The sequence below is a fragment of the Hemicordylus capensis genome, chromosome 3 (assembly GCF_027244095.1).
Source record: "Hemicordylus capensis ecotype Gifberg chromosome 3, rHemCap1.1.pri, whole genome shotgun sequence".
In the NCBI taxonomy this organism is placed as follows: domain Eukaryota; kingdom Metazoa; phylum Chordata; class Lepidosauria; order Squamata; family Cordylidae; genus Hemicordylus; species Hemicordylus capensis.
In genome coordinates, this window is record NC_069659.1 from 101,438,060 (window position 1) to 101,451,063 (window position 13,004).

Consider the following 13,004-nt stretch of genomic DNA (forward strand, 5'->3'; position numbering starts at 1 on the left):
TATGTATATATATATATATATATATATATATATATATATATATATATTTTAATCTTTTAATTTTTTAATTTTTAACTTGATTTAGTGTTTTTAATGACTTAATAACCCCCCCCCCCGCCTTGTGCAGATGGGAGGGAGTTTGTCACAGCCTGTCCTGCGCGAAGCCCAGGAAGGGTTCCGTTTGACCTCTTTGGTCAAGGGGCGGGGCTTCGGCCAGGATTGACCGATCCCGGCCCCATCCTCCATTTTCCATTCTCTCTTCAGTTGGGGTCAGGCAATCACAGGAGAAGCGGCTTTCCCCTCCCTCCCTCCCCGGTGCAGAGCGGGTCTAGCGACTGGCCGCCTGAGGGGGCCGAGTAGGAATTTTTTGCTCCCAACGCATTGGCCACTGTTGGGGGTTTTTTCGCCTACTCCGTTCTGTGTCCTGGGTGCGTATTTAGAGTTAGGTCAACCACAATGGCAGGAACAGTGCGGGCGGGGTGGCAATTTGAGGGTTAGAACATCGGTGAGCACCCTTGGATATGTAAAAGGGGTGATTGGTTAATCGCTCCTTTGTAGCCTGTGCGGCACGGGGAGAATGATTGCCATGAACCCTGCTTCAGGACTTCTCTAACCTTTGGGCTGTGCGGTCCGGGGTGGACGAATGCCTAGAAGTATCCAGACCCTCTCTTACAGAAGGGGGGGTTGGCTTTGAAGGAATTGGGTGGGATGTACCTGCCCATTCCCGAGCCAGGGTGTCTCCCCCCCAGTAGGGTGCTGGGTAGGATTTCAGAGTTCTGACCTGCTTCTATTGGCCCGCACTGTTCTTTAAGGGTGATTAATCACCTGGTGTTCCAGTCTGCCATGCTGTGTGTAATAGTTAACAAAGTTGTGGCCCTTTTCCTCTATACTGAGTCTACGTTTTCTTGAGCTGGGGTCTGGGGATAATGTTTTATTTTTGTTTTAAAATGTTTTAAATTGTTAGCTGTTGTTTTATTGTTTTAATTTGTTTTAGCTTTTTACTGTTTTATAAGTTGTTTTAATTGTGAACCGCCCTGAGCCATTTTGGAAGGGCGGTATATAAATCAAATAAATAAATAAATAAATAAATAAATAAATAAATAAATAAATAAATAAATACCATCCTTCCATTCCTACAGCATTTCAGAATTACAAACACACTCCATTTCCAAGGTACTTGGAAATCTACCTCTAACTGGGATCTCAAAAAACAAGCATGATAACTCATCAGCATTTTTTTCCCCCTGGAGACAGACTTGTGTATTGATATCAGAGAAATATAATAAATAGTAAAAAAATGAGACATGTGTTGAATATCTACTCCGTTTCTATCAAACCTAAAATAGATGTTTTACTATAGGGTTTGTAAAACACGAATTAAAAAATGGCTGTGTTATATATCCCCAGGAAGACTGTCTCTAGGCTATTATCCTGCCTCCAACATCTGATAATATCCAGATGCTTCAGATGAAGCCACAAGGCAGTAAAGATGTTATTTCTCCCATGCTGTCCATTTTGAGCTCCTCAACCAGTTTTTAACAGAAGCTATTACTTGAATAAAAATTGTTTAATTAATTCCAGGTTTTTTTGTTTTAAGTGTGTGGACATTTTTGTTTTCTAAAGAAATATCTCATGGAGTGTAGGAAACAAGTAATTCGAGAACCAGAAAGTTAAATTGATTGGAAATGGGCCAGTCAGAAAATGTCACTCCTAGGTTGAAATATATGATGTATACAATAAAATTACTGTATACATCATTGATTGTATACATCATAGAGGCAGATTTCTGTGTAAATTAGAACAGAAATGAATTTGTCCTCCTAAAGTTGCCTTAAAAAAATCCTTTTGTGCAAATCTTGAAACTGAGTATTCAGTATTTGAGACCTGACCATATTTGATATTTCATTTCAACATTTAATATATGATAGTGTTTGATGGGACCTTCCAGTGAGAAGCTCTTCCACTGAGCTATGGCCCAATCCCCTAAGGGGAAATATCTTATAGCAAACAGTTATCACGTGTAAGTAACCCATTCAAGTGGAAACCAAGCTGGACCTTGCTTAGCAAAGGGGGCAATTCATGTTTCCTACCACAAGACCAGCTCTCCTCCCCACTACATGCATTTTAACAATTCTATTAACCTGTACTCTACCTTGATCTTTCTGTTATTTAATTTTTAGATTTTTGATAAAGTTTTACATGTATTTACAAAAGTGGAGAGGTTTTTTTAAGGCTCACAACTGAGACATGCTATTTCTTCTTACTCTATGTAGCTGAAAACTTGTGTGACAAATTTCAACTCTATCATCCTCTGTCCAACAAGTGAAAACCAAGCAACTGATTAAGTCTGAAGACAATTACTTCCTCTAACATCACACATCTTAACTGCATCAGTGATTCTGAAAATTGAGCAGGGAGCTAAGTGAACCTTCCTTACCCTTGTTGATGGGCTGGTTAGTTGAAATGCTGTAGTCATTTACAAATGAAATGTGAATCTACAGCAAACTACTCACGCATGATTTGAGGCTGTGTGCCGTTTCCTTTACTTTGTATTTTTTAAAAATGTATACCACAGTTTTCTGTTCAAATAAGCAGGACATCCAAAGCGGCCAACAATAATCTAAAAATGCAGTTGCATACCAAATATCAAATAGTACAGAATCCACAACAGAAATGGATAGAGTAGCACACTTTACTCACAGAACGATAAAAAGCTTGCCAAAAAATAAATGTTTCAGCAGGTAGTAGAACACCTGCATGGATGGTGCTTGTCTGATCTTATGAGGCAGATAGTTCTATAAAATGGGTATTACAGAAAAGGCTCTGTTCCCTCACCAGTAATCATACCTCAAAGAATGACAGGACATTCAAGAGCTCCTCACCAGTTGATCTCAGAGGTCAGGAAGAAACATACAGGAGGAGGTTGCCCTTAGGGCTAAGGTAATGGCCAGCTCCTTTAATTGTGCCAGGAATCAGACCAGCAACTAGTGTAGTAGCTGACAGAACAACAGAGTCACATGATCATGATATCTGGTGCTAGTTAGCATTCTAGCAGCAAAATTCTACAACAGCAGAATTCCAATTTTCAAGACCCCTGCTTCACCAGAGTGTATTACTATAATCCAATCTGGATATAACTAAGGCATGTTGCCAGTAGATTCAGGATGTAGGCCCTTCCCATTTTTTAATAGTTTCATGGGTTGTTTATGCTCTGAATGCCAGACCAATCTTTTCTTCAAAACAAAGTATAATGTAAACAATTCTTCTCTCAAGCTCAGTGCATCAGAGTTTAATTTGAATCAGAGCTTAGTCATAGAATCTATTTTGAATTCCAGGAACATATCAGCAATAAGTCCTTGAGCATGTGCAGTGTGCCTGTCACCACAACAGCTCACACACATTTGAGAAAGCAGGGCTTCCAGGTCCAATAAGATAGCTTCCTAGAAGCTTTGAACTTCGCCCCTCTTCTTTTGGAAATTAACTGTTCAAATGTACTTATGATTTGAGACATGGTAAGGACTACAACAAAGAATACATTCAAACAAGCTGTTTGTTTCCAGTTCTGCAGACTACAAATACTGGCTGACATCCAGAGCATCCTAACACAGGAAATTCTAATCCCACCCCCATGCTACTGTGGGTGCAAGAGCACAAATACTTTGAGGAGCTTGCTCGCACTTGTAGAAATATGTCCTTGAGGACTATGCAGCCCCCAGGGACATAGTCCTGGCAGTAAATAGGAGTTTTGTGGGGAGAAGTGAAAATCATATCTGCATTCTCCTTTCCATGTGCTACCCAGCAAGATAAGCCTGCAAGGCAGCTAGTTTTCTCACCCCTTGTAAGGGCATGTAATATGTCAGCAGTAGGTTTTAATTAGGGATGTGCAGATTGATTCGGGTACAAATCGATTTGTACCCGAATCTAGCTGATCCGGGTGATTTGGAGACAAAACAAATCACCCCTGTGGTCCATTGGCTAGATTCGGATACAAATTGAATCATGCCTGATTCGATTCAAATCAATTTGAGATTTGGATCCCTACTATTAATTTCCCCAGATTCCCAGCTTTCATTTTTTAAAAAAAGAGCTAAGCTCTAGCCCTTGTAGAAGTAGAGTTATGGAGCAAAATGTGTGGTCACTATTTTTCGTTTGAGTTTTTTGGTGTATAATAATTTTCCCTCAATGAATCCCTATGAGGATTCATTAAACACCTTCATTTCTTCTATTCGTTTTGACTCTCTTTTGGACAGTGGAACACAGGAACATAGGAAGCTGCCAAATACTGAGTCAGATCATTGGTCTATCTAGCTCAGTATTGTCTTCACAGACTGGCAGCAGCTTCTCCAAGGTTGCAGGCAGGAAACTCTCTCAGCTCTATCTTGGAGATGCCAGGGAGGGAAGTTGGAACCTTCTGATACTCTTCCCAGAGCGGTTCCATCCCTTGAGAGGAATATCATACAATGCTCACACTTCATTCATTCATTGTAACCAGGGTAGACCCTGCTTAGCTAAGGGGACAAGTCATGCTTGCTACCACAAGACCAGATCTCTTCCCATGACAGTGTCAACTGTCACCTGCCATGTGCAAATGCACCCCCCTCAAGGCAATGTGGTACTACTCAGTTTATGTTCTAGCATTTTTTTTCAAGTGTTTAGGCTTTTTGGTGTTTAAGAACCTTTCCTCATAATGAATCCCTATGAGGACTCATCACACACCAAAGAGTCTAAACACCTCAAACATTCCTAAAATATAAACTGAGTACCCAGCAGCTTGTGGGTTGGGGGACAGTTGGAACATGGGATGCCACTAATTCCCCACCCCCACCTGCAAAGCAGTGAGGTCAAAATGAACAGAAGAAATGAAAGTTTGTAATGAAGACACCAAAGAATCTAAGCACTTCAAAAATACAAAAAAAAATTAGTACCCCAGTGTGTGTGTGTGTATGTGTGTGTGTGTGTATGTGTGTGTGTATGTGGGTGTGTGTAGTTGACACATGGCAGTTGACAGTTGGCACTGTCCAGTGATAGTCAAAACAAACAGAAGAAATGAAGGCGTATAATGAATCTTCATAGGGATTAATTATGAGAAAAAGTTATTAGACACCAATGAATCTAAACATTTCAATATTCCTAAAAATTAAAATGAGTACCCCACTGCCTTGCAGGTGGGGGGTGGAGTGTAGCTGGCACATGGCATTTGACAGTTGGCACTGTCCAGTGACAGTCAAAATGAACAGAAGAAATGAAGGTGTGCAATGAATCCTTCATTATTAAGAAAAATTATAGTCCAAAGAATCTGAACACTTGAAAAATAATGAACACACATTTTGATCCGTAACTCCACTTCTACAAGGGCTAGAGCTTAGCGGGGTTTGTTTGTTTTCATGAAAGCTGGAGATCTGTGTAAGGGTTAGGATATGGCGATGTCGAATCCCTTTTATTTCCTATGGCAGAAATGTTCAAAATCAGCAAAAACTAAAATAATCCATTAAAAATCAACCAAGTGACCCACTGCCTTGAAATCTGGGTGGTAGGTGGCACCCATGAGGACCTACCTACCACCCAAATTTGGTGCCCCTGGGACCTTTTTAAATGGTCCAAATCAATCAAAATCCAAATTGAATCAAAGTAAATACAAATAAATTCTGAGGCGATTTTCAGGGGGTAGATTTGGACACAAAATAAATCAGGGGGGGGCACAAATTGAATTAAAAATAGATTTGTGCATATCTAAATCTGGTGCATTGTCACCAATAAATAGTTTGGATGCTTCCTAATTTTTCCATGCAGAGTAATAAAATATAAACAAAAGACAGGGTCCAGCCAAAGCTGAGCACTTTTAAGGCCCTTTACTTCAAAGAGTTAATGTGAATCTTAGCTCTCTCTCAATGAAATCAGTGGGAATTCAAAGTGCTTGACTTTGATTGGATCATGCCCTGAATTTCACCTCACATCATGTGTGCTACAGAACTGATGCAAATCATCACATTTGCGACTAATAGCATTAAGGAAAGATGACTGCAGCCTTATTTGTGAAAAGCATCCATGGCATATATTTTCTCATAATGTAATAATATAGTTGAACTTTATCTTCACAAACGTATGAGCGCAACATATAGGATAAACTTCTGTGGAGAATGCCCAAGTGAGCAATATATACAGCACCTTTCACAGTGACCACAGCAAATTAAGGACTCCTGTCCTTGAAGATCTGAACCTGTGCAACCACCATTCATTTCAATGGGCTTGTACTGAAAAATGCCTTTGAGGAAAGGGCTATTACCATTGCTGAGGGGAAATAAGTCCCAAAAGGTTCAGTAAATAAGTTTCAAATTTAGCCTTCTAGCAAAGTTTTGAATGTATTATTTATTTTCTGGATCCAATTTCTCAACCCATACTAAAGCTCCATAGCATAATCAATTATGGGTTTATTGCAATGTACAATAGCATCCAATTTCCAGGGATTGCCTCAGGGGATGTCTTAGAAGGATGATAAAACTAATAGTAATAGGTCTACAACTGCTAAAGTTAATTTCCACAGCTACTAATTTTCTAAATAACTAGAAAGAATGCCAGCTCACACAGTCACTTAGCCTATGGCTCCACGCTGACAGTCCAGAACTCTGCTCTCTCTCAAGTATATGCCCCTTTCCACAGTAATATTCCATTCTTACATTTTGTACAGCTATGTGGGATAGAGTCATGTGTCTGGAATAGAGGAACCCCAGACTCCCTTGTCTGAAGAAATCAAGGCTGTTCTCATGAGCAGCCAAGACTAGGCTAGGACAGCTAAACCCGGGTTTGCTGCCCATGAGAACTGCCAGGAGCTGTGTGGTCACCACAGCACCTTGGCGGCAAATCTGCCTAGAGAGCTCACTGGTTAGCCACAGTTAAGGGTGCGAGTGCGACCTCAAACCAGGCTAACTTCTTGTGGGTCAGCGCCAGCTGCTCTCATGAGCGGGTTCCTGGTCGTTGCTGGAGGGGATCCCTACTATGCACTGCGCATTGATGAGCCCTTTCTCACAATCCCGTGAGCAGGCTTGAGGGTGGGCCATGGGGCAGGCTTCAGCAGCTTACCTTCCCCACAGATGATCCAGAAGAGTTGCTGGGTGTGCAGATCATGCACCCAGATGAGCTGCTGCTGCGCTAGACAGCGCGGAGATTCAGGGGCCAGAACAAGTCATCCTGGCCCCTGAAACCCCACGCTGCCTGGGATGGCAGGGGCTTATCTTGGAATGATAAGCCACACACCCAGCAACTCTTCCAGATCATCTGCGGGGAAGGTAAGCTGCTGCAGCCTTCTCCACCGCCCACTCATGGGATCATGAAAGGGCTCATCTTCTTATCAGAGAAGCAAATCATGGCAGGCATCTTGCATGACCTCAAGCTAAACACTGTTGAGTCATGTCAGAACTGGCACAAATTCTTGGATCAGCTATATATGAGTGTGATGTTATATATACATATCTAGGTATTTTACAAAGTTTAACACTATATAAAACAGAGTAAAACAGTTAAAAATCTACAAAATACAATAAAAACAGTCTGATAAAAACAAATTAAACCGTTTAATTTTATATGAAAACGATTCATCATTCAATCCAAACAGGATCAAATATGGCAGGCTGAAACAATTTCTGGTGTCATTAGTCCATTGCGTTTTTCTCTGGACTGGAAGAAGGAAGGATCTGCACTGGATTATTCCCATATCACACCCTTCCTGCCCTACATGGTATGAAACATCTTAACATCTCTTTCCACTTCTTCTAGTAGCAGGCTGGTGTTTTTCTTCCTTTGTCTACTCTCTTCTTTGTCTGAATCAGATTGTGTGATCCCCTTCTGAGCAGGGACCTGATTTAAATGATATATTTGTATACTGCCAAGCACACTGTTGGTTAAGACTGACTGATTGATTAAGTGCCGTGAAGTCTGTGTTGACTCTTAGCAACCACATAGATAGATTATCTCCAGGATGATCAATTTGGCCTTTTAGGTCTCTCAGTGGTGCGTTCATTGCTGTCATAATTTAATCCATCTATTGTTGCTGGCTGTTCTCTTCTTTCCTTTCCTTCAACTTTTCCCAGCATTATGGACTTCTCAAGGGAGCTGGGTCTTTGCATAATAATGTGCCCAAAGTATGATAGTTTGAGCCTAGTCATTTGTGCCTCGAGTGAAAATTCTGGATTGATTTGTTCTATGATTCATTTGTTTGACTTCCTGTCCATGGTATCCTCAAACGTCTTATCTAGCACCAAATTTCAAAAACATCAATACTTTTTCTGTCCTGCTTCTTCAAAATCCAGCTTTCACATCTATAGAGTGTCACAGGAAAAACCATTGTCCGAATGATTCTAATCTTTGTAGGTGTAGATACGTCACGGCATCTAAATATCTTTCCAAGGCCTTCATTGCAACCCTACCAAGTGCTAGTCTGTGGCGTATTTCTTGACTGCTGGATCCTTTACTGCTGATGGTCAATCCTAAAAGGCAGAAGCTATCCAGTGTCTTCATTATCAATTCTGAGGCTGGTTGCTGTACCCGTTGTCATTAGTTTAGTCTTCTGTACATTTAGTCGTAATCCCATTTTCTTCCAATCCAGCTTCTCTCAGTAGATGTTCAGCATATAAATTGAATAAATAAGGAGAAAGTAGACAGCCTTGTCTTACTCTTTGGTGATCTGGAACCAGTCTGTTACACCTTGTTCTGTCTGGACTGTGGTTTCTTGTCCTGTGTATAGGTTTCTCATGAGAACAATGAGATGTTCTGAGGCGCCCATTTTCCTAAGGATATTCCACAACTTGACATGGTCGATGCAATTGAAGGCTTTTCTGTAGTCAATAAAGCATATATTGACTTCTTCTTTGTATTCCTTGGCTTTCTCAATTATCCAGCATGCATCAGCAATAATGGCTCTTGTTCCTTTGCCTTTTCAGAAACCATCTTGAACATCAAGCATTTCCCTTTCCACGTAGGGCTCTAATCTGAATTGGATGATTCTGAGCATTTTTTTTGCTAGCATCTGAAATTAAGGATATTGTGTGACAGTTTATGTAATCTGTTAAGTCTCCTTTCTTTGGTATTGGCATGTATACTGACCTCTTCCAGTCTGTTGGCCACTGTGTTGTTCTCCAGATTTGCTGGCATAGTTTGGTTAGAGCCTTGACTGATTCTTCTTCTGTTACCTGCCATATTTCTATAGCTGTTCCATCAATTCCTGTAGCCTTCTGACGTGGTAATGATTGGAGTGCTGATCTAACTTCATCTTCCCATACTAGAGGTTCCTGCAAGTAGGGAATATCTTCTAGAGTATCTTGGATGCTGATGTCCCTGCTGTACAGATTTTCAGTATACCGTGTTTCCCCGAAAATAAGACAGTGTCTTATATTAATTTTAGCCCAAAAAAATGCACTAGGGCAATTAGCGGTACATCAGAAATTACTGCTAGGTCTTACTTTCGGGGCAGGTCTTACTTTCGGGGAAACAGGGTACTACTTCCGTCTCTGTTTTATCTTCTCTGAATCATTTACTATCTGTCTTTTGGCATCCTTTAACATGCCAATTCAAGGTTGGAACGTCCTTCTGTGTTCAGAGATCATTTGAAAAACTTCCTTTGTTTTTCCATGTTTAATTCAATCCTCAATGTTGTAGTACTGCTCCTTGTGTCTTCTAACAGCTTTCTGAAATTCCCTATTAGGTTCCTTCATGAGGTCTTTATCTTTCTTGACATTGGCTTCTCTCCTCTGCTTGTCAATTTCCACTGTCTGTTCTGACATTCATTTCTGTTTCATGGTCTTTGGCAGTCTCTTTTTGCATTCGTTCTTAACAACTTCTTTGATTTCATTCCACAGTTCCTCTGGCTCCCTATCAATGAGGTTCAGAACTTCAAAACGGTTCCTGATGTTCTCCTTCAAAATGGTGGGTACATTCTCAAGATCATATCATGGAAATGCAATAGCTTTGTTTTTCTGCTTTAGCTTGACTTGGAACTTGCACATGAGCACTTCATGATCCGTTCCACAGTCGGCCCCAAGCCACATCTTTGCTGTTATAACTGAGCTCTTCCACCTCCTTGCACCAATAATGTAGTCAGTTTTATTTCTGTGTACTCCATCTCGTGATGTCCATGTGTATAGGCACCGCTTTGGTTGTTTGAAGAATGTGTTAGTAATGAAGAGATCATTGGATCAGCAGAAACTATTAAGTTGTTCTCCTGCTTCATTTCTGTTTCCTAGGCCATACAGCCCAACCATGTTTTCCTCCTTACCATTTCCAACTTTGGCTTTCCAGTCCCCAACCACTACCAGCACATCTTGCTTGCATGTTCTGTCAATTTCAGACTGAACATGAGCATAAAACTCATCACCTTCCTCTTCTTCTGCATCAATTGTTGGGGCATAGACTTGGAAAACTATCCTGTTAAAGGGTTGTCCATGAAATCTAATTGATTTTAGTCAGTCACTGACCACATTGTACCCAAGTATTGTCATTGCGATATCCTTCCTGACTATGAAAGCAACACTGTTCCTTCTTTGTTTTTCATGTCAGTATGATTTTCTGACTGAAAGTGTCCAATTCCAGTCCATTTTAATTCACTGATGCCCAAGATGTCAATCTATAGTCGATTCATTTCATCTTTCACTTTGTTGAGCTTCCCCATATTCGGGGGCATCACTAGGGGAGAAGGGGTCCCTGTTTGCCCCTCTCCCTGGCAGCCCCTCAGAGTGTGGGAGATAATGAAGAAAATAGGAAGGGGTAGAGCTAGGGGCTCCTCAGGAGCTGGGGGCCCTGGGTTCTTTGAACCCATCTGCTTAATTATAATTACGTCCCTGCCCATATCCATGCTCCTTATGTTCCACATACCCAAAGTAATTCTTTCTTTGCAGCTTTGGATTTTCTTTTCCACTACTACAAGTATATTTACACATTTAAAAGGAGTAATGCTTTTCATAATTACTTTGGTAAAATCAGCACCCTCACCACTTACTGTTAAAGAGTTTATCTCATTTCATATTGCTCAAGTACCAAGATAGTCATAACGTTCCTTGTTAGTCGTCACAAATGGATGTCACATTGCCCTCTGTAAACTACTTCATAAAACAGCTGGGCTTGCTTATTAAATAGTTCTCCCCCTAGCAGATGTCACTGATTATCTTAACTTCTGTGAAAGGAGTGGGAACTCTACTAACACCATACTCATTTCACAGATTCTTATGCCGATCTGACAATCTGTCAATTTCCAGCAGAAGTACCAGTCTGCTTCACACAATCATTTTAATCTATGTTTAATGTGCGTTACCAACACAGAATGATTGTGTGAACCCACACCAAAGTGGGAATTTCAGATTCATCTCAGGCCATGAACCACCTTTCCATGGGTTTACACAATCACGCTAATGTCACTAACCCACATCAACCTAGATTTGAACAACTGTGTGAACCAAGCTTCTGAATCCACCACCCTGCCACCACTCCCATTGAAATCATACTGGGTGACGTCTGCGTGGCCCCCTGTTGGTATTTTAGCACTAAGAATCTGTCATCTTTTTAATTCTAGAGAACATGTGCATCTGCATGCTTTTAAAATGGCCAGCATACATAAACAGATATGGGTGGTGGTGTGACTGACGATATGTCCTTGTCTGCTTTTCATTAGGAGCACTGCTAGCTCTCTGCCAATTGGTATCACACTGTTCCTAATTTAATAGTTGGCTCCTTAGAGCACAGATATATCCAGAGTAATATATGATACTCCTTCAGCCTCAGAGGCCAGAATCTAAGTACCAGTTGCAGGAGAGCAACAGCAAGAGAGAGGGTTTGCCCGCACCTCTTGCCTTGGGCTTCTCAGAGGCATCTGGTAGGCCACTGTGTGAAACAAGATGCTGACTAGGTAGGCCTTGGGCCTGATCCAGTAAGGCTGTTCTTATTGTTAATTTGGAAATCACACCAGTATCCTAATAGCAGGTATGTGGCCTTTGTAAAACAAGTTTCCCTTACTACTTTATTAATGCAATTTTTAGACTTCCAGCCTTGAAGTGAAAAGTTGTACTGCCAGTACCCGTGTGATTTAGTTAACTAGGTGTCCTTGGGCCAGTTATTAACTCAGCTCATCCCACCTCACAGGGATGTTGAGATGATAAAATGTGTGTGTGTGGGGGGGCGGGATCACTAATGACACTCAAAGTTTCTTAAAGTAAAGGTTGGGTTATAAAGGTAATAATGAATTTTGATGTCAAATGATTTAGATCATTTATGGTGAAATTGTGCAGTTTGAAGGTCCTATACTAAAAGCACAAGCAGTGTTAACTCTACCGCTTGATCTTCCATATGTGGAAGAAGCAATACATAATCAGATTGCCCTTAGAGCTTATAATGTGCTTCTGAGATAATATGGAGGCAAAAATACTGATAAGTGAACAATATGGGCTTTTTAATTAGAGATAGAGAAGCCTCCTGCTCTATAGAAGCCCAGCCTGTTTTCTTGCAATAGTTTTTCATCCATGACCAAATTATTCTTCCCCATTTTTTATTAAAACTATTCATCTGAAACTCTTTTCAACATGTCTCACCTAGTCAGCTTCTTAGATATTAGAACCAGGTATTAACAGCTTTAGAAAGTGGAGCCACAGATAAAACTTGTAGTTTTCCATAACAGCTGCTCCCTTTGTGATAAATTATTAAATACAATTTTCTTGTTTCATACATGGGCTAGGATTATCTTGATTTGAAACAAAAAAAGCCAGCATGACATTATGTGGCATTAACGTTTTCGATGGCTTGTCTTTCTCAGAAAAAGCTAGGTCAGTGGGGTAGTTGATCAAGGCCACAAAACACTTTTAATGGTTCTCAGATCTCATTACCAATCTTTTTGGAACTATCCTTCTGAAAAGATATATATCTGCCAACCATAGATTGCCAGGATTGGGCTGACATGATAAGGTGCTATAGCTAGTTGAGAGTGTGGTGGTAAGAGTGTATGAAAGTCAAAACAGCTTCATTTATGCAAC

At 40.7% G+C, this 13,004-nt stretch overlaps 1 long non-coding RNA gene across 1 annotated transcript in view; it reads left to right on the forward strand.

The window, feature by feature from the left end:
- The window catches only part of LOC128349238 (uncharacterized), a 58,732-nt gene that overhangs the window by 14,145 nt on the left and 31,583 nt on the right, over positions 1–13,004 (forward strand). Inside the window, exons 2-4 of the long non-coding RNA XR_008318648.1 lie at positions 2,274–2,453; positions 7,610–7,732; positions 9,849–9,915. This is a non-coding gene — a long non-coding RNA (uncharacterized LOC128349238). The remainder of the gene's footprint in view (positions 1–2,273; positions 2,454–7,609; positions 7,733–9,848; positions 9,916–13,004) is intronic.